Here is a 20,337-nt window from a genome sequence, read left to right as displayed (position 1 = left end):
TGTATCCATCAAATATAATTCTTCCAGTTCTATAAAAAATATATGTTTCTTTGCCTGTATATCATCTGTGTGGAGATAATGAATACCTTGTGACATTGGGGTCATAGGTCAAATCCCAGACCTTATTACAAATCTAGGGAAAATTACCTTTTCGCTGACCTATAGTACGACCTAATAGTCTAGGAGGAGTTAAAGGCCAATTGTTCATTCAGCATTGCCAAATAATATATATATAAGTGTATATATATATTTAATAACACTGATGCAATGAAAACTTACTGCTGTAGATATGGATTTACAGCACGTCCACAGGGATTTCTCATGCAGATCTCAAGATGTCAAAAAACAACATAACAGCAACACTCTGAAGTGCATGTTTGAAATGAATGATGACAGACCTTGGCGTGTGGGGTAGGGTTTTATTGTTCCTCCAGTGATTTGCAATAGACCCGAGAAGTGCATCTTTAACAGCTCAAGACGACAAGCCTCTCTCACACATTTAAGGATGTGGGTTAATTGCTGCTACTTTTGCTGGCTGCAGGGAGAGGAGGTGCTCAGGGGTGCCACTCCATGCAGCAATGCCATAAGCCCTTCCAGTAGATCCCAGCTCTCCCTTGCCGCAGCTTCCAGGTGGTGCTGGAGCTGGGACTGGGCTGAAAGACTGAGCTAAGGAGACAGCTCAGGGTCTTCAAAAACCCTTAGAAAGGGTTTTTGTGTTCTATATGTGTTCTTTACACTGCTTTACAGGAAGGCCCCTCAAACAGCTGCGGTGGAAAGTAGCAAGGAGCATGGTGACCTGTGTGGTATGCAGGACCAAGCTATACCCTAAGAGGTTTTTCGGCTCTCTGGCCAAAGAGTTTGGCTTTCACATGAAGAAGAGGGAGAAAGCTGTCTTTTCTGTGGCTGAAAATACTGTCCAGTATCAATTATTATGAGGCCTTTTGTAACAGCCTCATGCAGTCAGGATGGGGGAGTTTTAAATAGTCACAGCTGTTCTCCACAGTCATTTGCTCCCTTCTTTAAAGGCTCAGCCCCATTCCCAGCATGTAGGTCATTCACACGTCTTTCTCAGTGAGCTTTTCTCCTGATTCCTTTCCAACCAGCCACACAGTCACTTCTCCTGTACTTCCCTGCATGGTCATGTTGAGCAGCATCCTGCGTGCTTGAGCCAGCCTTGATTTGCAGGTCTGCTGCCCGGTAATGACTGACAAACAGGCCACAGATTACTTCCATTTTATGACTTGAGTTTAGGGAAATTGAGCATCCTAATTAAGCACAGATGTAAGGTTAAAGTGTAGAACAATCTGGACTGGTTTTCATTTAAGTCCCTTTCTGATTCATTTGGTTCCATAAGAGAGTCACAATTAGAAAAAAATATTTTGTCAATGTTGAAAGACATGTGATGTAGAACTGATTGGATTAAATCTGAGTTCATGTGAATTTTGGCAAATTCAATTAGGAGAGGCCCTTGCAAGTACTCTGTGGAAAACCTCCAATGGCTTTGCAAACTGTATTTGGATTTTCCAGTCCATAACGCTGCATGTGTTGACAGCGCGCCATCCCGGCATAATGTGCGAGCATTACAAACAAGTTTCTTTGCTTTGCAGGAACTGTAAGGTCAGACATGGAGCGAGACTGCAAACCCAGCCGCCTGTGAGGCTTCCCGGACCATGCAAAATGCCAGGTGAGCATGCTTTGTGGGGCAATGTGAGGACAGATTGTGTTGGGCTGCATCAAATGGGGCTGGTTTCTGGTGCAACAGAAGTCCGAGGCTGGGTGGGAGAATTTTCTGAAGCAGGGAGTCCTTCTTGTGCCATCATTTGTCTCGCAGCTAGTGCAGAGGGACCCTAATTTCTGGCTGCAGTCTCTGTTTGCAACCACCATGACCAAGTTTTTGTATGTGGTACTAAAATGTCTCATGAAATGTGTTTCTGGGTCTGAAAACTGTGGGTCTGATCCTGCTGCTTTTTGACAGTTGTCTGGTTGCTCCTCACTTTGGTTCGTAGCCCTTGTGTGGGGAAAATACTTGCAGAAGTTCCTGTGTCAAGCCAGATCTACTCTGGGGGAGAGTTGGCTGAGTTTTGTCCAAACCCAACTTTGCTCCCCCCAGCCTCTCCTCCCCATGCAGACACATACGTATCCCTGCTAGAGGTAATGAGCCTGAAACAGTTTTATTTTCTGACTTTGTTCAAGATAAAATCCAGCTCCTGGCTTTCCCCACAATAGGCAGGAATGTGCATCAACTTTAATACCAGTAACACATGTCGTAGGCTTATATTATTTTTAATAACCCTTTGTTCTGTCTGTGCTGGCAAAACATGATCACCAGGGCTCCTTTGGCTTGATAACTGCTCTGAACAAACCAACAGGCAAGCAGGCACAGCCTTGTTTGTGAAAAGCAGTTATTTTCCTTTCCTTAGAAATGCAATGTTTTGTTATTGATGCAAAATGGATTTGCTTCTCCCTGCTCTCTCTTCTTGTCATGAGCTGGATAGCATGGCAAACAACAGAAACAATAATAAAAAAAACATCAACAAAACAATAAAAACAGCACGTAAAAATGGACCCCTGCAATACAGTCAAAATAGAAAGCAGGGAGAAAGCTTGATGAGAGAACCACGAATTTTGTTGGCCTTTTCCCATCTCTCCCCATAGTGGGGGATTGTCCCATGTGTCTGACAGGGGTAAAGTCCCTTTTTACTGCAGCTTTCTGAGAAGCCCCTAGCTGTGTCAGCTTTGCCTAAGAGCTTGAAGTGTTTTCAGAAGCTTTAGAAATACTTGCTGCTTTTTGATGCAATTTACAGAGCCTCTTCTTCTTTCTTTTTCCTGTGTAAAATATGGAAAGAACAAAGTCACTTCACGAGTGTCCTGAAAACAAAGAAAGCAAAGCACACACACACACACATACCGAAATGAGAACCCCCTGAAACCAGCAGCCGAGGATATCTGAGCCCTGACGTAGCAGCCATGTGGGCTAGAGCAGCTGTGGCTGCAGATCCAGCTTCCCCGAGACGTGCACAAGATTCAGACAAGCCCAAATCCATGGTTGAGGCTCCTGAGCAGGCTGGGTGTATTCACAGTGTTACCTCCCATCTCCTGCAGTTCTAGCAGCTGGCAGTGAGGAGAAACTTGTGCCTTGTCCCCACTCAGAGTCCCCCAAATCAAAGCTGATTCTGTTTATGTCTTGTCAAAATGTTACACTGTGTGATTCTGCCAGCAGCAAGAGCTGTTTACGTTGACCCTTTCCAGTGCAGGTCTCTTCTTCCACATGTATACCGGTGTTGGCTCGTGCACTGCAGTTCATGAGAAAGTGTGGTAGTTCAGTATGCTGATGCATCTCAGACTCCTGCTCTTTAATGGCAGCTCTCCCTCACAGCACAATTTTCCCTCTTGGAGGAAATTCTGGGCTCCACTGAGTCAGTGGGAATTTTGCCTTTTCCTTTCATCCAGCCAAGATTTCCTCCATCATCATCAGATAGCATCGTGAATTTGCTCCCCCTTTCATCATCTCTGCCTGTTCTGGAACTTGCTTTCTGTGCTCCTCAAGTCCTATTGTCGAGCTGTTCCAATGCCCTTCCCCTTAAATGCCGTACTGTGGTCAAAAGTCCTTGTAGGAAAGCCCAGGGAAATTTTCTCTGGATAACCTTAAAATAATACATGCAATCTTCTGCAATCTGGTATACCACAAGGCAGAAGAGGAAATTATACTTGGGCCTTTTGTACCATTAGAAGTGACATAGGGATTAATCCTTCAGACTTAGGTGGAATCTGATCTGTCTCTTCCACCACTCTACATTTTGGATGCATAATTATGTCTCTGTGGGGAGACCAGGGATAGATTCTATATGACACAATTATTCTTCCCCTTGTCCGGCCATCACAAACAATGAGGCCAACTTTCTTGATACTTCTTTGGAAGTGTGCATGCAAATCCCATTAGCAAATTAAACGCTACAAGGAAAATCATCTTGAAGCCTTGCTGTAGTTGTTGAGGAGCCAAGCTGGGTCATATTGCAAACTTGAAAAGAAAATGACTAAGCTAGTGATCTCTGTTTTGGAAATAAAGTTTTGTGAATATGTGAATTATTCAATTATGTCTTACTGAGCTGTGGGTCGTTAAGTTATTTTGTTTTGAGGTACTTTTACAAACCCTCTGTAGACAAACCGGTTCATATTGGTATAGTCTTAAAATGTTATTGTTAAAATGATGTGTGAAATGTTACTTTTTTTTTTTTTCTTCTTTTCTTATAGTGCTGTTGTGGGATTCTATAGAATTAGCAAATGTGAAGCCACTGCTTGCCTCTCCCATAGTTTGAGGAGATAGATTTTGGAGTTACTTGCCCAAAATGACAGCAATGCTATATCTTCCACAAATCAGTTTCTGCATCAGACAGCTGAGTTTTATGAACCTAGTATTTATTAAGTCAATGGACATTGCTTCTGAAGCAAGGCTGAGGCACTCAGGTGCACTGACAGCATCCGCTTCTCAAAACCAACTTAAGTACTTGACCTTAAAACTTAGCACCACCTGTGGACCACTGGTGGACAGGAGGAACCCCTGAAGCACAGCTCGGTTCAGCAGCATGGGGGGAACATACCTAGGTCAACAACCTTCCCTCCCCCTTTCCCTCCACCCCTGTGAGATGTTACATAGTGCTGTCTAAATATCTTAAATCTGGCTCTGGTGTCCTTCACTGCAGAATGTTGTTTCTAGAAAATGTGCCTCTCAGAGGCACTGAGATGGATATCCATCCAACTTGCATGGGTTTTGCATGGCTATGAAGTCCGCGATCAAAATTTGTCCAGGAGGACATGATTTTAATCCTGTTTGGAAATGACAGAGGAAACAAAATAACCACTGTTATTATCATAAACACACAAAACCTGTGCCACAGCTGCCATGCCAACAGACTTCAACACATTCAGTGTTGAATCCTTGTACGTTAGGCTTGTTCACTTATTTATGCCCAAAATCAAGCTTCCAGCCATGCATCTCCCTGCTTGTAGTGTGACTTGGTGCAATTCTGCTATATTAATTTCAGACTCATTAAGAAAAACTCCAAGCATCGTATTACTCTGTGCATTGCATATGTACATTGTAGCAGCTGATGAAATATTCCAGGAAGGAAGGGGAAATCTGCAGCCTTGTTAACTAACATTTTTGAAATGAGAGGGAGAAAAAATCTCAGCTGGAAGCGTGGATCTGTCTATTTACCACCATAAAATGGACCCTTCCCAGCGCCTTTGCAAACATGCAAAGAAACAGGGCAAAAACTCTCCTAAAAATAGCTTGGATTAACTAGTTTGGAGATTTACCAACCTTGTTAATTCCAGGGAACTGGTGAGAAATTTTCCATATAAATTGGAAAATATCTGAAAGGAATTAAAATGTTGCCAAAATGTTAGCAAATTCTTCATGCCCAGCCTCTGTTTTCCTGTAGTTCTCCTTGGGCCTGACTCACCTCCTCCTGGAATCACTGGACATCCTTCTCCTGAGTTTGTTGGAAGCTTATCTGGTCGTGTACATTTTACTTTGAATTTCTGAGAAATTTATGTACAATGCTGTGAGTTGATGTAGAAGTAAACATTTATTGTATAGAGAATAAATACTGAAAAGCAATGTTATTTTATGGAAAAATCATTCTGCTGGAGACACTATACACACAATCTAATACAACTCTTAGGAACACATAAGAGAAACATGGGGTTCCTTCACTTTGGGGTGAATTTCACATGTAAGACCTCAGCTACACTGACATCATACTATGAAGCAACCTATTGTAAACATTTTGCATTGAAAACAAAAGGTAGAACTTCATTGAAATAATCATAAAACTACTTTTCCTATACTAACTACAGCTGTGGGGCATGTTTCTATGGAAACAGTTTTCCTTATGTGCTTCTCTATAGCTAAAGGTCTCAAATGGACCTTCTGTCTACTCATTGCCTGTATAAACTGCAGATTCTGTACAATAATCTCTAACACAGATCAGCTGAATCTCCTGATATGTGTCAGAAAACATTATCAGGAGGCAAACACCAGTTATTGCAGGTTCCCATAAATTTATAGATAATCAGGTCCTTAGTGGCGAGTTGGCATCTTCAGTGTAAGGACTGTATTGAGGAGTTCTGATTAGAGGTCATTGTCCTACCCAAAGATGTAACACAGCCAGGAATTCTGTGGCTTCACCTTTGCTGTACAAAGATTTATGTTGCTTTGATTTGAATAATTTATGCTGCATACTGCATTCTAGATACCAGAAGCTGAAAACAATTTGTTCTTTGTTGACATAAGTAAAACACTCACAAAATAGGTGATTAAATGAACCACGCGCTTTTAATATTTTTTATTGTAAACCATCCTTGTAGGAAGAGAAGGCGTAAGTAAAGCTGATATTTGTTCGGTGATACCTGACAGCATGAGCTAGTTGGTAGATAAAGCCATGTAGATTGTGAAATAACTTCTATTTAAAAATACAGGATACATTTTTTTAGGGATGCTCAGGTTATAAACTACTAATCTGTACAGTGTAAGCTATCTCTTTATATTTTTCACATTCAGAGATACTTCAGTGTGAAGGTATATAGATGCAGTTGTTTTTATGTGCATATTTTCTCTGCATACATGTAGTATTCTCTGTAAGAATAATGCAGATGCAGTTGGGGTGTAGAGACTGTGATACCTACATGACTGGATATTATTGACTTCAGCGGAAGGCAATAAGTACATCCACATTTATTACAACAACCAAAAGAGTTTATTTTCAAACTGTGGGATGTTATCATTGATAGAACATGGGCCATGGTCATGCATTTGGTTGCCAGAATACAAATGTGATATAACTACTCCTAATCAATTTTGAAGGCAGCAGGGGGTAACTTTAGAGTTCTTTGTATTGCACAGGAGGGTAAGACCCATCTTACCCTGCTTTGGAGTTAAGCCTGATGCCAGAAGAGTTGATTAGGATTACTCTGGAGTCAGCAAAGAAGGACCTCGGAAAGGGAACTCTCTCTCTGAGGCATGCAACATGGGAGGAGATGGGTGGGGTAAATAAAACAGGACAAATTCCCTCATAGGGAAGACAGCTTCTGTGTGCAGCATAGAAGAGGCTGCCCACACCACCAGCTTTAACTGGGCACCTGACTCTTAGATAAGTATATTTAGCTGACATGCATACAGTCATGCGGCTACTTCTCATTACCTGATACCTCCAATGTCACATTTTAAGATGTGATTAATTTATGCATTTAATTTTAAATCAACTTCACTTTTCATCAGATACATTCTCAGTTTACACTCCACTCAGTTCAGACAAAATAAACTAGCAAGTCTGATATTTTACTTAAAAATTTCCTCTTTCTGGTTCCATTCTGTGCCGCAGTGTTTTTTGACACCGATGGGAGACTTTTACAATGTTTATTTTACACATAGTAAAAAGCAGACAAGTCTGTATCCTATCTGAGTAAGTGTGGTTGGGTTAACCTGCATGGCTGGGCATGCTGCATTTGGATAAGGGGTGGCAGAAGGAAGTGAGAAAGAATGAAATCAGGGTGAGCCCCAGCCTACTTCTTGCCACTTTCTGGGAACATTTGGGGATTGAAAACAATGTCCTGTTAATATCTCCTGTACAGCCCCCACATGCGGTTCCTGTTGCCATCATTCAATATTATCAGCCATGGACTGGGAGGAGAAATTCATGTTATAAAAATGGTTACAGATTTCCTGAACTCACCACTATTATGACTGTTTATACTAGACCAAAGTGTGCCCAAAATAACCAGGGGTTGCTGTAAGCATTTTGGGATCAGTCTGTGGCCTCTTAAAGGATTTTGAATGTGCTGTAATTCCATTTATTCTCATGGAATTTCACTAGATTTTTACCTGGGTCCTCAAACCATTTTTTTTTTTCCCACCTTTCTCCCATAAAATTAATTCCATTGCTTTTGCTATTGTTTGGATAGGTAGGGTTACCAGATGAACTTTCTGAAGTGTGTGGAGACCTGAAAGAGCACATTCAGATCAGGGAAACGCTGCAGAGCATATCAAGGGTGGTGGACCATATTGGACCAAATAAAGGAAAATCTGTTGAAAAAGGGGATCCTGTTCAAGAGGATTTTTGTCAGGAAGACAGAAGAAACTTAAATAGACAGACAATTAAAAAAAAATAAAACTCCTCTTGCCTTCTCAGTTTATCTTTTCTGGTTCAGTACCAGATACTTTTCAGCCTTTATACACCAGCCATCTGAGAATACCTCAGCCTGTTGAAACATCTCAGAACTGTGTTACAGGTGGGATGTATTGAAACGTTAAGTACTTGTTCATTATTTTTTATTAGGGATTACTGGCTGGTGAGATACAAGTACAGACAGATTACAGACAATCATTACAAATACATGTCACATCAATACACAATACAATCAATACACAGTACACATTGTTAGGTCTCACTTGTTTCACCTTCAGGCTGAAGAGTCCAATACTCTTATCTCCAGACCTGTGCAAGAGGTGTATTAAGGAGATATGGCCTAACACTGAAGCATTTGCTATCCTGCAGGGTGCTTTTTTATTGATTTTTTTTCCTCATTATTGTTAACATATCCTTATATAGGCATGTCTATTGAAGCTGTAGCTAAGCTCCATGCACCTGCTTGGGCTTGCTTCCTTTCTCCCAGCAGTCAAAGTAAATTTCCGCTAGGGTTAAATGCAAAGAAAATGAATAAGCTAGGAAAACTGCATTAAAAAGAAGGCTCTTTGGAGCTGAGCAGTGAGAGACAGAACCACCTCTGTTCCATAGCCCTCTTTGTCCTTGACAGAAGTCAATTTTGCAGGACATACTTCTCAGTCTGAGCACTGGCATGTGGGGTCACTGAGCACTGCATGCAAACTCTCTTTCCCTTAACCCACATGATGGGAAGCCTGTTCACCTCTTGAGCTGTGTCTCCTCTGGTTCCCATTCTCTTTAACACTGGTGTTTTACCAGCATTGCGGATCTGCCTTTTCCACATGAAGAGGCATTTTGCTGATATTGTTTGTTTCCATCATTTATAAGTGTTCCTTTCCGCTATCGCTTTAACACCAACCACGTCAGCATGCATTTAAGCCATCAACACCTGTATCTCAACTCACCCTTTGAATTATGGAAGAGTTGTAAGGGCTGCCTATCAGAATGGCATCTTTATTAATCAGCCTTTTAATTTCACAGTGTATTGCTGCTAGAAGTGAAGAGAAGCCTGATTTGGATTTGGCTAAACCTATTCTAACTGCAGTCTTTACAAAGGAAAGCACCACACAAAAATATAAGTATTGGGCAAGAAATAATCATATTTACAGTTAAGGACCATTTTTTCTATTCCAAGCACACCCAGCCCTTTCCTTTCTCTTTGTAGTGACATGCAGTTTTTAGGTGGTTGCTCTCACTGCAGCTGTTTGTTTTCTGTGGGATGGAGGAATCTGAACAAATTTCCTTTTAAAACCTCTGTCCCAAATTTTGGTCTATTTGTTCTCTTCTCTGCCAATTAAGGTAGTATGTTGTTGCAGCCTTGTAGCACCAACATAGCAGAGCTCAGGGTGAGACCTTACAGGACAGGGAGGTGATTTTACCTCAGAGCAGTTTTGCTGGCTCACACTCTCACACCTGCATACTCCCGTGCTCCACGTCACGCATCCACGTGGCCCAGCTAGCAATCCTGTGGCAACAAACAGGGCAAGAAATGCTGCCTGGACACTCCTCTTCACATCTCTTGGGGTTTTAGATTGGTGATCATGTTCTGGTTTTGGATGTACCCCCTTTTAGGCATTGTCAGTGGTTACCCTCTTTTCTCTTTCCTTCTTGTCCCACCACTGTTGTCGTTAGGATTTATTCTCCCACCTTTGTCACTTTCTGGGTGTTTTGAGGCTTTGGTCCCATTCTGGTCCCTGTTGTCTTCATCTGTCTTATGGCTGGAGGGGATGGAGAGGACCTGGTTACCGGGGGTACCTAATTCAGGTACGGACATCAGGCAGCTGATAGCTGTAGGCTTTCTGTATGTAGGTATTCTCCATTAGGGGGAGAATCAGGAAAAGACCATAAATTAGACACAGAATTTACTGCTTGAGGCACCTGTCCCAGCCACTGGGTGAGGTTGTGAGGCAGTGAGTCTAGCCTCAGGAGGGAAGGATGGGAGCTTGGTGTTAAACTCATCCGGCATGAATGTCTGTCCAGGCTCTCAGCTTGGACTCCTGAACATAAATGGGGAGAATGGCATATGAACCCACCTGAAAATGTCAGGACTTTGAAAACATCTAGTAAGGCAGGCAGACAAATACTAAGTATTTCAGATGTGGCAATGCACCTAAATTCACTTTCCACAGACAAGTGTTGGGCAGCTCCACCATGAGCATCTCACCCAGGCCTGCTGTGTACTCTTGGCTCTGGTCTGGGGGTGGTGGTGGCACTGGTGGCTTTGACATTTTGCAACAGGGATTTATGGCCCGTGCATGCATCAGAAGCATGGTAAATTCTGAGCTGTGATTTTTAGGATGGTAGGAATAGGATGATAATTCAGGTAGGAAAAGACTGTAGGTCACCTAGTCCAACTCTAAGCAGAGTCAGGTCTGCAACTGAGATATCTACTTTTACAGATGCATATGTTTTCTAAGACTCATTTTGTTTCTTTTGAAGAACATGATTATGGAGACTATATGTATTTTCCTAGTGAATATTGATTCTTCCCTCTGTACAGTACACTTGCTTAACACTTAATTGATGTGAATTAAGGAGTCCATATAAATTATTATTAATAAAGTTATAATTTAAGCAAACGGAGAGAGCACTACTGATATATAAATAGCTTTGTTTGGCAAATGAATTTCAGAGGTTTTGATGATCATTTTGGAAAGTCATTCTTTGTCATTCTTTACATTGAAAAAGGCTTCCAGTAGCAGAGCTAAGTCTGACATCTTCCTTTCAGCTTGGCAAGTAGGGGAACCATTAGGTCACCTGGCTTGCAGCACTCATCTGACTTGGAGGCAGAAAAAACTGGTGACTGTTGAGCCTTGTTACTGATCGATTGTCTAATAAAAAATAAAACTGAAGCAATGTTAAGAAACGTCTGTTCAACCACCACTGCCAAAAATCTTTCTTAAACTACAGTTTAGGATTAGCAAATATACTAATGTAACTTTTCTCCCAGTGGACCTGTTTTATTTTAAAATCACTTTAGAAGTAATAGAAATTCAAAGTGTGCACAATTTACATTTGACATTTCATCCAATCTATCTATTATATAAGGATGATGTATCTGCATATGAAGGAACTTGAAGCACAGGAAGGTTGCCTGGTAATGCACAAATAGACCACAAAGGAAGCTTTCTTTTCTCTCTCTCACATTATGATTCTCTGAAGAACAGTATCATTTTTATATCTCCTCCCTCAAGCAGCATGAAGTCTGTGTCCACAGAGCCTGAATATTTGCCACGGGAAAACAAAACAACAAACGGAAACAAACAAACAAAAAAAACACCCAAAAACTAGTTTGAAAAATCTTAGAAAGTAAGGGACAAAAACACAGCCATGCTTAGTGGCTGTTACTAGTAAGTTATTTTTAAAATTAATTGCATCTGTGTGCTTCTGGAAAAACAATCACATGAGCTATTACGTAAAAATTTAAATACGGAAAATTATTCAGAACCCTCCAATGCATTTCACTCGCATATTCGTAAAAAAAATAGGGATTAGTCAGTCCTGAGCATTTATGTGTGCGTGTAACCGTCCAAACCATGACTGCAGCATGCTCAGTGCTGCTCCCTGCATGGGGTGCTACGTTTCTGTGCAAGGCAAAGCCAGCCAGGGCACAGCAACCGAGGTGAGGATTCACTCTTTTTCTGTGAGTGGGAGGAGGAGGTAACCTCTGGCAGAGGCACGGCAATAAACAGCTGGTGATGGTGACTCCTTAAACTGTTCCAGCTAGGTCTGCCAGGTTTAATCTGATCATACCCCTCTTCTGCTGTAATGGAAAAAACCCCAACAATTTGTAATTGCTTAAACCTCCCCTCTCAAGTGCACTCTCCAATTTAGGGTGCCTCACCTCTTGGTGATTTATGAGATATATGGAACACGAGAATGGTGCTTAACTTGCAAGTGTTGAAGACAACAGGATTTGACAACACACACCACAGCTTTAAATCCAGACATGTCTCAAATTAAAGAGGGACCACCGGTGTGTGAAATGACCAGCCACTTCTCAAGCCTGGGCTCTGTTCTCCCCAGCTGCCCTGGGGCAGGATCTATGCATCTCCTTGGTGTAGGTGTGGGGTCCACGTCCCTCTCCTTCCATGTGTCATCCTGCTGAGAATCATAGCACTGTTTGGTGCTTCAGCCTGATGAAGAGACATTGTTTTTGGCCGGCTGGTGAGCACAATGGGTTGGGTTATTGTGCTGGATTTGCCCCCAGTTGTTTGGTGAGAGGCAGGGAGCTCCCAGAGATGCTGTAAGATAGTGCCCTGCCTGTGGCTCACGGGAACGAGATGTGGTGAGCGCTGAGGTCAAAGGAATGAAAAGGAAAGGACCTGTTAAAATTATCATCTGTGTTATGGAAAATGTCTATGGGTCCCAGGAACATGACACTGCCAAGTGCACAGATGCAACAGAAATGAAAGCAATGCCCTAAACTGTAAATAAGGCAAGTAAATGAAGAGAAGCCACAATGCTCTGCTATAACTCCCTTTTTGCAGGTGGGAAACTGAGGCAGGGAAAGATTAAAAAGCAACTTGCTTAACATGGGTAATGCATGGCAAAGCCCCATACCCCCTCATGCTCACTAACCCCAGGTATTCCTGCATCCCAGCAGCACAACCATCCAGATCCCTTTTGTACCCCACTCCTTTACTCCTGCTTTTCCCTGGTGTTTTTCATCCTCACCATGGTCTTTGTGTTACAGCAATACTGGCCTCCTGTTTTCTTTTTTTCTTCACTGATGCTTGTACATTGCATGATATGTTAGGCTCGATGTCGCACCTTAGATCGAAGCATTTCCTCCTTCAAAGACAAATGGTGGCACTCTGGGTGGGAGAGGCTGACCCCTCTCCTGCCCCAGTGTCCCCTCCTGTGCACCTCACCAAGTCACGGGAAGGATGGACATAGCTCGGAGAAAGGCCACGACGACCTCTGCTAATGCTAACAAGTCTCTCTCCCTGTGAACACAGCAAGGATTCATTAGCACAGGGAGGAACCAAAAATATATAGGATGAAGAAAATTAGGCAAATTAAGGATGCACTCAGTTTCGCCTCCTCTCACATGGGTCCCTAGAGGAGCGCAGTCAGTTTAAGCACTTGAAAAAGCCGCGGGGTCTGGAGGCAATGTGCTTAACTGCACCGGGAGCACCTGGCCCCTTGTCTTCTGCTCATTGCCAGGAGGGTTCGTGCAGGGCTTTTCCCCCACAGCCCAACACAAGCTCCCGGCATGTTTTTCCAGGCCTGCAGCCCCCATCCCCAGGCTCACCTCCACGGGTGGGCGGCCAGCCCTCCACGACCCTCAGTGGTGTGGCTGTGGCAGGCTGCTTCCCACCTTCCTGAGCCTGGAAAGGCACTGAGGGACTCCATGGCCTTTCCTACACCTCCAGTCTTTCTTTACTGTCCCACCACGGCCATCAGCTGGCACCCTCCGTACCTAGGAACCTGCCTGCCACAGCCAGGCTAATGGTGGAGAGCTGATAATCTTCTAATTAATAACATGGAGTTAGTGAATAGCTCATGCTTTACAAATAAGTCAGCAGACAGAGGTCTCAAGACCCCGATGCATCTAAAGGAAGCTCAAGAGAAAATAATTGACATCTGTGGGGGCTACAAGGTCTGTTGGCTAGCCTTGCAGCTCTCCACAGCTGCTCACACGTACCCAGAGGAGCTACGGGGAGGCTGCAGGCGGCCAATTTTTAAACAAAACCAGAAGTCTCCACAACGTCACGGATGGGTGAATGCTTGCACGCGTGGGTGCGTGGCGAGGAGTTCAAGTGGGAGTGGATCCACAAGGAACGTGTGGCTTCATTTGAGTGCACCACAGCCTAAGTCCTGCTTATTTAGTGACCTTGAGGACTCGATTTACTTCTTTAAGGAAACATAAATGAATAAGCACTCTTCTCCCTGATAGTGACTCCCACCCCCTGCCCCAAAAGGAGTAGCATGACTGTGCCGTTAAGCCTTTTCCTTCCCACAGCTTTTCCTCGCTCAGCATTAAACAATGAGCTGGTGCAGCAGAGGGACCTGCTGCCAATGTCAGCCCTGGGCCTCCGCTCCCTCGGGCCCGACAGCAGGGAACCCAGCTCTTTCTGAAGGCCTTCTCCTTGATGCCAAGTGGATGAGCCCTCGCAAGCAAACCCAGGGCAAAGCACTGGTGGGGCATTTCTTGCTGCAGAGGTGGTGAAGGGGAATGGAAAGGAGAAAAGATGAGCATCAGTTGGAAAAATAAGCCCCAAAGCCCCTCAAAGTAGCATTAGGAGGGAAAATACTACACTGTGTTCCTTCTGGTGCCAGCAGCCACACCAGTGTCACCCACCCAGCACCCCCAATTGGGCTGGAGGGTGGTCTCACTTCTCCCCAGGTGCCCCAGGCATCATCGCCACCTCCAGGGGCTTCTGGAGGCCAGCACTGGCCCAGGGCCCCCCAGCGCAGTGCAGGGCCTGGTGGCCTCAATCAGTGCTTTCAGAGGATGGCCACTCACCTGGCAGGTGCGGGGAACCTTTGAAATAACACTAAAATGCACAACAGAGTTTTGATTATCCCTGCGTGTCTGAGTCCAGTGAAGTCTCTTCAAGCATCTCTAAATCCAATTTGTCCCCAGAAAGCCTGTGTGCTTGCAGGTAATTAGCCTCAGAGATGTCCTTGTTGCCACTGCCTGGCTCTGTGCAATGTGCTCTGGGGAGTAGGAGACTTCAGTCCGCTTAGAATGGGGTCGTGTAAGAAACAAGCTCACAATCCTCAGAGTGCCTCTGTCACTGAAAAAATAAACCCTGCTCTTTCAGGTGCTATGTATGGAGGTGCAGCATGAGCACCCGTGGGTGCATTGTGACCACTGTGTGTGCTGGGTTCTCGTCGGGCTGCATCCTGGCCACCGGCAGCTGCTGGCAACACGTGAAGCTGAGGGTGAACTGTGGGCACAATCCAGGGGAAAACCACAAGGGCGGGATGTTCCCGCAGTAAGGAAATGTTAGGGAAATTAGGAGTGTGCTGCATGTATCAGGGAGAGATTTGGCTGTGTCATTCATAGGCTGAGCATGCTAAATGAAGTTTGTCATATCGCTCATCCCACTGGCCTTCCCCTGACGGGGCATGTCTTCCTGGCTGCTTCCACTCTTCCTTTTCTGTGCTAGGCACTGGGCTGCACTGCAGTGAAGGACAGCACCGAAGGAGAAGTTGAGAGTGTCTGGTCTGAGTAAACACCCCTCCCTACGGTGGGTTTCGCTTCACGGAAATTCGAGGATGTTTGAGGGGGGACGGTACCTCTCAAGACTGGGGGCCTGAAGGGGCTGGGGAGTGAGCCTGCAGTGGGGAATTAGGAGACTTTTTATGCTGCTAACCCCTTCTTCCCCCAAGCCCCAAGGAGCAGGAGGAGAGAGCAGGGGAAGGAGGAGCAGACAAGCTTCTTGCCTCACAGCCTCCACGCTCTGCTCACCACCAACCCCTTAGAGCCTCACTGGTGCTCGGGGCTTGGAAGCCCAGCAGACCGCCCTCATGTAACTTCGTCGCAGTGCTCGTTCGCTTCTACCTAGAGCTACTGTTCCCGGGCTTCCCACCTCCCCGAGTCTCACCTACAGTAATCCCTACCATAAGCACCTCTGCGCAGCCCCCCTCTGCGCGGCGCGGGGAGCCCGGCCTGCTGCCGGCGCTAGAATGTCTCCATTGTGGCCCCGTGCAGGCGCTGTATATAATCCTTCTCTGCCAATATATGTCTTGGTGAGCTGACCCCCTCCCCCCGCCGAAAAGAAAACGACTATTCTTTTCTGTTTTAAGTAGATTTCGTGCAATAAAAAACATTTTATTGCTTCCAGTAATTGGTATTTAATTTGCAGGCCTTTACAACTTGCAAAGAACAGACTGCTTTAGCCGGGGAGCTGGTATGTGTGTGCACTTTGTGGATTTTATTCCACTGGCACTTGCTTAGTTGACTGGTGTAAAATGATACAATTATGGTTTTGCAATCAGAAGGGCTGCAGATAAAGACCCGAAAAGACGTTATAGGGTCCTGGGTCCAATTTGAAGCAGCAGGCAGGACAATATAATTTTAGGGGGCGCTGCCAGCCTCAGACATCAAAACTTGACTCCTGTTAAGCGTTTTCCATTTTACTGTCAGAAAATCAAAGGCTGTTATTTAAACCTGAGTCTTCTAAAGTTGATTTTCTGCCCCCACCCCCTTTTTTTTTTTTTAACTGCCCCGGTAAAGCCGAGCCAACCTGGCACCCCCTCTCCCTTCGGGGGCCCGGACAGCCCCCAGAGCCAGCTCTGCCTCTGCCCGCGGGGGCTGCAGCCGGCCCCGCTCACCCACCCGCGGCCGTGGGACTGCTGCAAATCTGCAGCGGGGATGTGCACGCGTGTGCACCGGGTACGGGGGGGTCACGGAGAGGGGAGGTGCGAGGGCAAGCCCCGAAGGGATATTTCGCGGACAGCCGTGGGGCTTCCACGCAGCCCCGTGGCGCCGGGGGGGAGCGCGGGTGGGCCGGGTGCCCACGCAGGGCTCCAGGCAGCTGCAGGTAAGCAGAGGGGGCAGGCGGCGGCAGCTGCCGCTCTGCAAAAAAAACCTGGGCAAAGCCCCGGGCTTCTGCTCGTAATAAAGTCGCAAATGAATTACTCCGTCCCATGAGGCTCGAGCCGGTTCGTGATTTAAGTTCGCTCGAACGTTTCGCCGGTTTCATCCTGGGAAGGGACGAGAAGGAGGGAAGAGAGAGTTGCGCCCTTGGCAGGGTAAATAAATAAATACCTAAACAGTCTTCTGTAGGAGAGAAGTTAATATACTCAATTATTTTTTCTGAAAAAGATCATAACATCTGGAAATTGATATCAAATGGTGTACAATCCCTGAGAGACGATAAACTTCCACTGTATAATATTTCCACTAGAAATCTTAATAATCCCATAAATCTTCCCTGTGAATTGGGAAAATGTAACAGTTCATTGAAATACTCATTGGGAAATAATTGAAAAAATGTAATAGTTCACTGAAATATTCGTGGGTTTTTTCCTTTCTTTGGTGCTGTTGCTAACTCTGTGCATGTGTGTAAATATTCCTACTTCGTTTTAAAGACATACACAGAATAGTCCCCTGAGCGCTGCATACCATAAAAGAAAAACATGCCCTTTTGACTTATTAATCATTATTACAGAGTTCAAAATTACAGCGTCCCTAGCACATTACTGGAGAAGGCAAACAATTCTCTCGGCGTGCTTTTTGTGTCCCTACCATCGGTACAAACTTTGTGGCTCAGAACTTTTCCCCTCCTTTCTTGGAGTTATTTATTTGTTTGTTTGTTTGTTTTTTTCCTTCTGCCGGACTCTTCCAATTCCGGTCGAGTTATCCAGGGCGAGCGAAATCCAGGGGACGGCTCGCCCATCCTGCTCACCCACTAAATTGTAATTAATTACACACACAAAAGGCTACGGCTTATTGCGATTCACCACGCGAGTGTTTTCTTTTCCAGAAGTAAAAGTAGACGAGGGTCTGAAGGCGTCTGGGCTCCGTGTAATGAATGTATGAGTAATTAACGTGGCTGGAAAGATGGAGCTTCCTCAAAAATAGCTGGAGCGGAGAAGGGACGGGGTGCGTGTGTGAGCGTGTGCCTCTGCGCACGAGAGAGGGGAGCGTTTGTGTGTTTTTTGCCTTGAATTAATTTACCCCTTTGGTTACGTTTCGAGAAGTCGGACTAAAGACAATTAAGCCCTTAGCATTTCTGTCACACTCCATTAATTACTGCAGCCCCTCCTGTCCGAAACGCTTCGTAACATATTCATCAGGTACGGCACCCGCACGGCAGCCTCCGCCTGGGAGACAGCCTATTGTTAGCCTCCACTGCAGCCTTGCCTCTCTTCCTTATTTTACTTTTCGTCCAAGGTTGTTTGCCTCTCCTTCTAAACTGTTTTTCTAAAAATAAAAGTCAACGTAAATGTTTTAAGATTAGATTTGCGGGGAAACGGTTTAATTTTCCCCATATGTCGCCAGAGCGAATCGCGGATTAAAAAATAAAATAAAATATCTTTCCACTGAAGCTACCAAAAAAAAAAAAAAAAAAAAAGATCTAATATAAAAATGTATTCTTCCCAATGCGTTTCCCTCCTGTGGGCCATTTTACTGCCCCCAAATAAATCTTTAAGGTTTCAGGGAGGAAAAAAAAAAGTCCACTGATGACGGAAAAACAAGTCCTGCCATGATAATGTCCTTTATTAATATTATAGATGTGTAGTGTGCTGGAAGGATCAATCATATCCATTCACAATCAGGATTAAGAGAGCCTATTTTAATGAAAATCTATTAGTCTCTCATTTGAGACACGGATGTTGCTTAAATCAATAAACAGCATAAAAGAGAATACGACGCAGGTTTCTAAATTAAAAAAAATCCCATCTATGAAATGTGTTAAGACGTCTGTAAAATCCTGAAACCCTCGATCGATACTTATAAATATTTAATGTTTTTTTTTTTTTTTTTTTAAATACACAAATTGAAAACCATTAACACTGCATCCATTCTTATTATTAAAACAAATTGTCCTTGGAATTATGTGCTGTGGAAATGGAGCCAGATTGAAAGGGCATCCTCTGAAATATGTTTACTCGCTTTCATGTAAACCAATAAAAATCTGCAGGAGTCTGTAGCATGAGCAGAAAGGTTTGATGTACAATGTCCATGATTACAGTCTCTGAATTAATCACGGGAGAGGGGGAGAGGGGGGGAGAGAGAGGGTTGGCGATGGAGAGAGAGGACTCCGTTATCTACTCAAATCTTGCTCCTCGGGTCAGCGCTTATTAAAGCGTGAATTAAGACGATGATTTTTCTGTTTGCTTATTTGCCCCATTTCGCCCAAAATAAGCTGAAGCGGGGGGAGGGAGGGAGGGAGGAAATTGGTCTCGCTCTACGTCATCCCGTGAGTCAATGTACAAATGTAAATTCCTCTTATAAATATGAAATCCAATCCTTCGCCTTGGAAATGCTTAAAGCCTATGCAACGCTCCAACTCATTCACAATTATTCCTCTCGTTTAATTCGGAGAAAGCCCCCGATGGTCAAGAGGTCCCTCTGCGAGCGGAACGGAGAATAACAAAACTATTGATATTACGAGGAAAAAGATAATAATAATTTAAAAAACGCTCTTCTGTGGTACCTGGTCCGGAGCTGTTCCCCGGCAGGGCGAGGTTTCCCTGCTCACACTGCCAGCTTTATGGCCCCTCGGGCTCCTGCCCCGTGCGCTCCTGGCGCCGCTTTTCCCGCATCTCGCACCCAGGGGGGAGCCGCACGCCCGGCGCCGTGCGGGGCCCCGGGACGGCCACCGGGGGGGTGACTTTGGGGGGGGGGGGGGGAATGGCTTAGAGGGTGTCCTCAAACCCCTGGGGAAGGCACGGGGGTAGTTGAGGAGAGGGAGGAGAAGGGGTGGAGGGGTGCTTCGCCCTGCGGGAGGAGATGGGGGGGGTCCTGCATCATGTCCCGGGGAGGGATGAGGGGAGAGGGGGCTTTAGGGGCGCGGCCCCCCCGCAGGTGACCCGGGGGCCGGGCAGCCCGTGGAGATGCTGCCTGGTCCTGCAGGGGATGGGGGACGGGGAGAGGAGGGGGAGCTTGTGCCAAGCCGGGGGGGCGGGGTGCAGAGCGGGCCGGGGGCGCCGGGGAGTTGTCAGTTTTGCGACAGGGTCCCGGGAGCCCCGTGCCTGCGAGGGAACGGGGTTTGGACGGGAGCTCCCTCCCTCTCTGCTTCCCCCCTCCCTCCCTCTCTCCCTCCCTCCTCCCTCTGCCCATCCCTCCTCCCCAGCCCGTTATCAGGCGCAGCAATGAGCGCAACTCCCCGCCGGATGCGCGGCCAAAGTTTGCAGCGGGGACGGGCAGAAGCGCCCCCCACCTTTGCCCGCACCCTCACCCCCTGCCCTCTCTGGCCGCCCGGCTGCTGGCTACGAGGGGGGCCGGGGGCGCTCCCCGCACCCCCCCCACTCCCCGCAGCCCCCTGGGCCGGGCCGAGCCCCTCATCCCCGCGACCCCCTCGGGGCGGCGGCCGGATCCCCGGGGAGGGTTACGATTTGCACCGCTATTTTTTTTTTTAATCCCCCCCCCCTTTTTTTTTTTTCCCTTTCCCTTTCCGGTGCTTTGTTTCGCTTTTTTTGCTTTCGGAGC

General features: G+C 45.6%; 1 long non-coding RNA gene across 3 annotated transcripts; it reads left to right on the top strand.

Moving 5' to 3' along the window:
* The first annotated feature begins 564 nt into the window (after positions 1 to 564).
* On the top strand, positions 565 to 5,625 carry LOC106018917 (uncharacterized). Of its 3 annotated transcripts, none has more exons than XR_001193343.5 (3): positions 565 to 1,197; positions 1,608 to 1,684; positions 4,252 to 5,625. It is a non-coding gene; the product is annotated as an uncharacterized lncRNA (long non-coding RNA). The 3 variants fall into 3 exon arrangements; XR_001193344.5 differs by having other exon boundaries at positions 566 to 1,185; XR_011806703.1 differs by lacking the exon at positions 565 to 1,197 and adding an exon at positions 1,207 to 1,510.
* The last annotated feature ends 14,712 nt before the right edge of the window (positions 5,626 to 20,337 follow it).

Source organism: Anas platyrhynchos, chromosome 1 (assembly GCF_047663525.1).
Source record: "Anas platyrhynchos isolate ZD024472 breed Pekin duck chromosome 1, IASCAAS_PekinDuck_T2T, whole genome shotgun sequence".
Lineage (NCBI taxonomy): Eukaryota > Metazoa > Chordata > Aves > Anseriformes > Anatidae > Anas > Anas platyrhynchos.
Note: the sequence above shows the minus strand (reverse complement) of the source record. Positions and strands in the feature narration are given on the sequence as shown.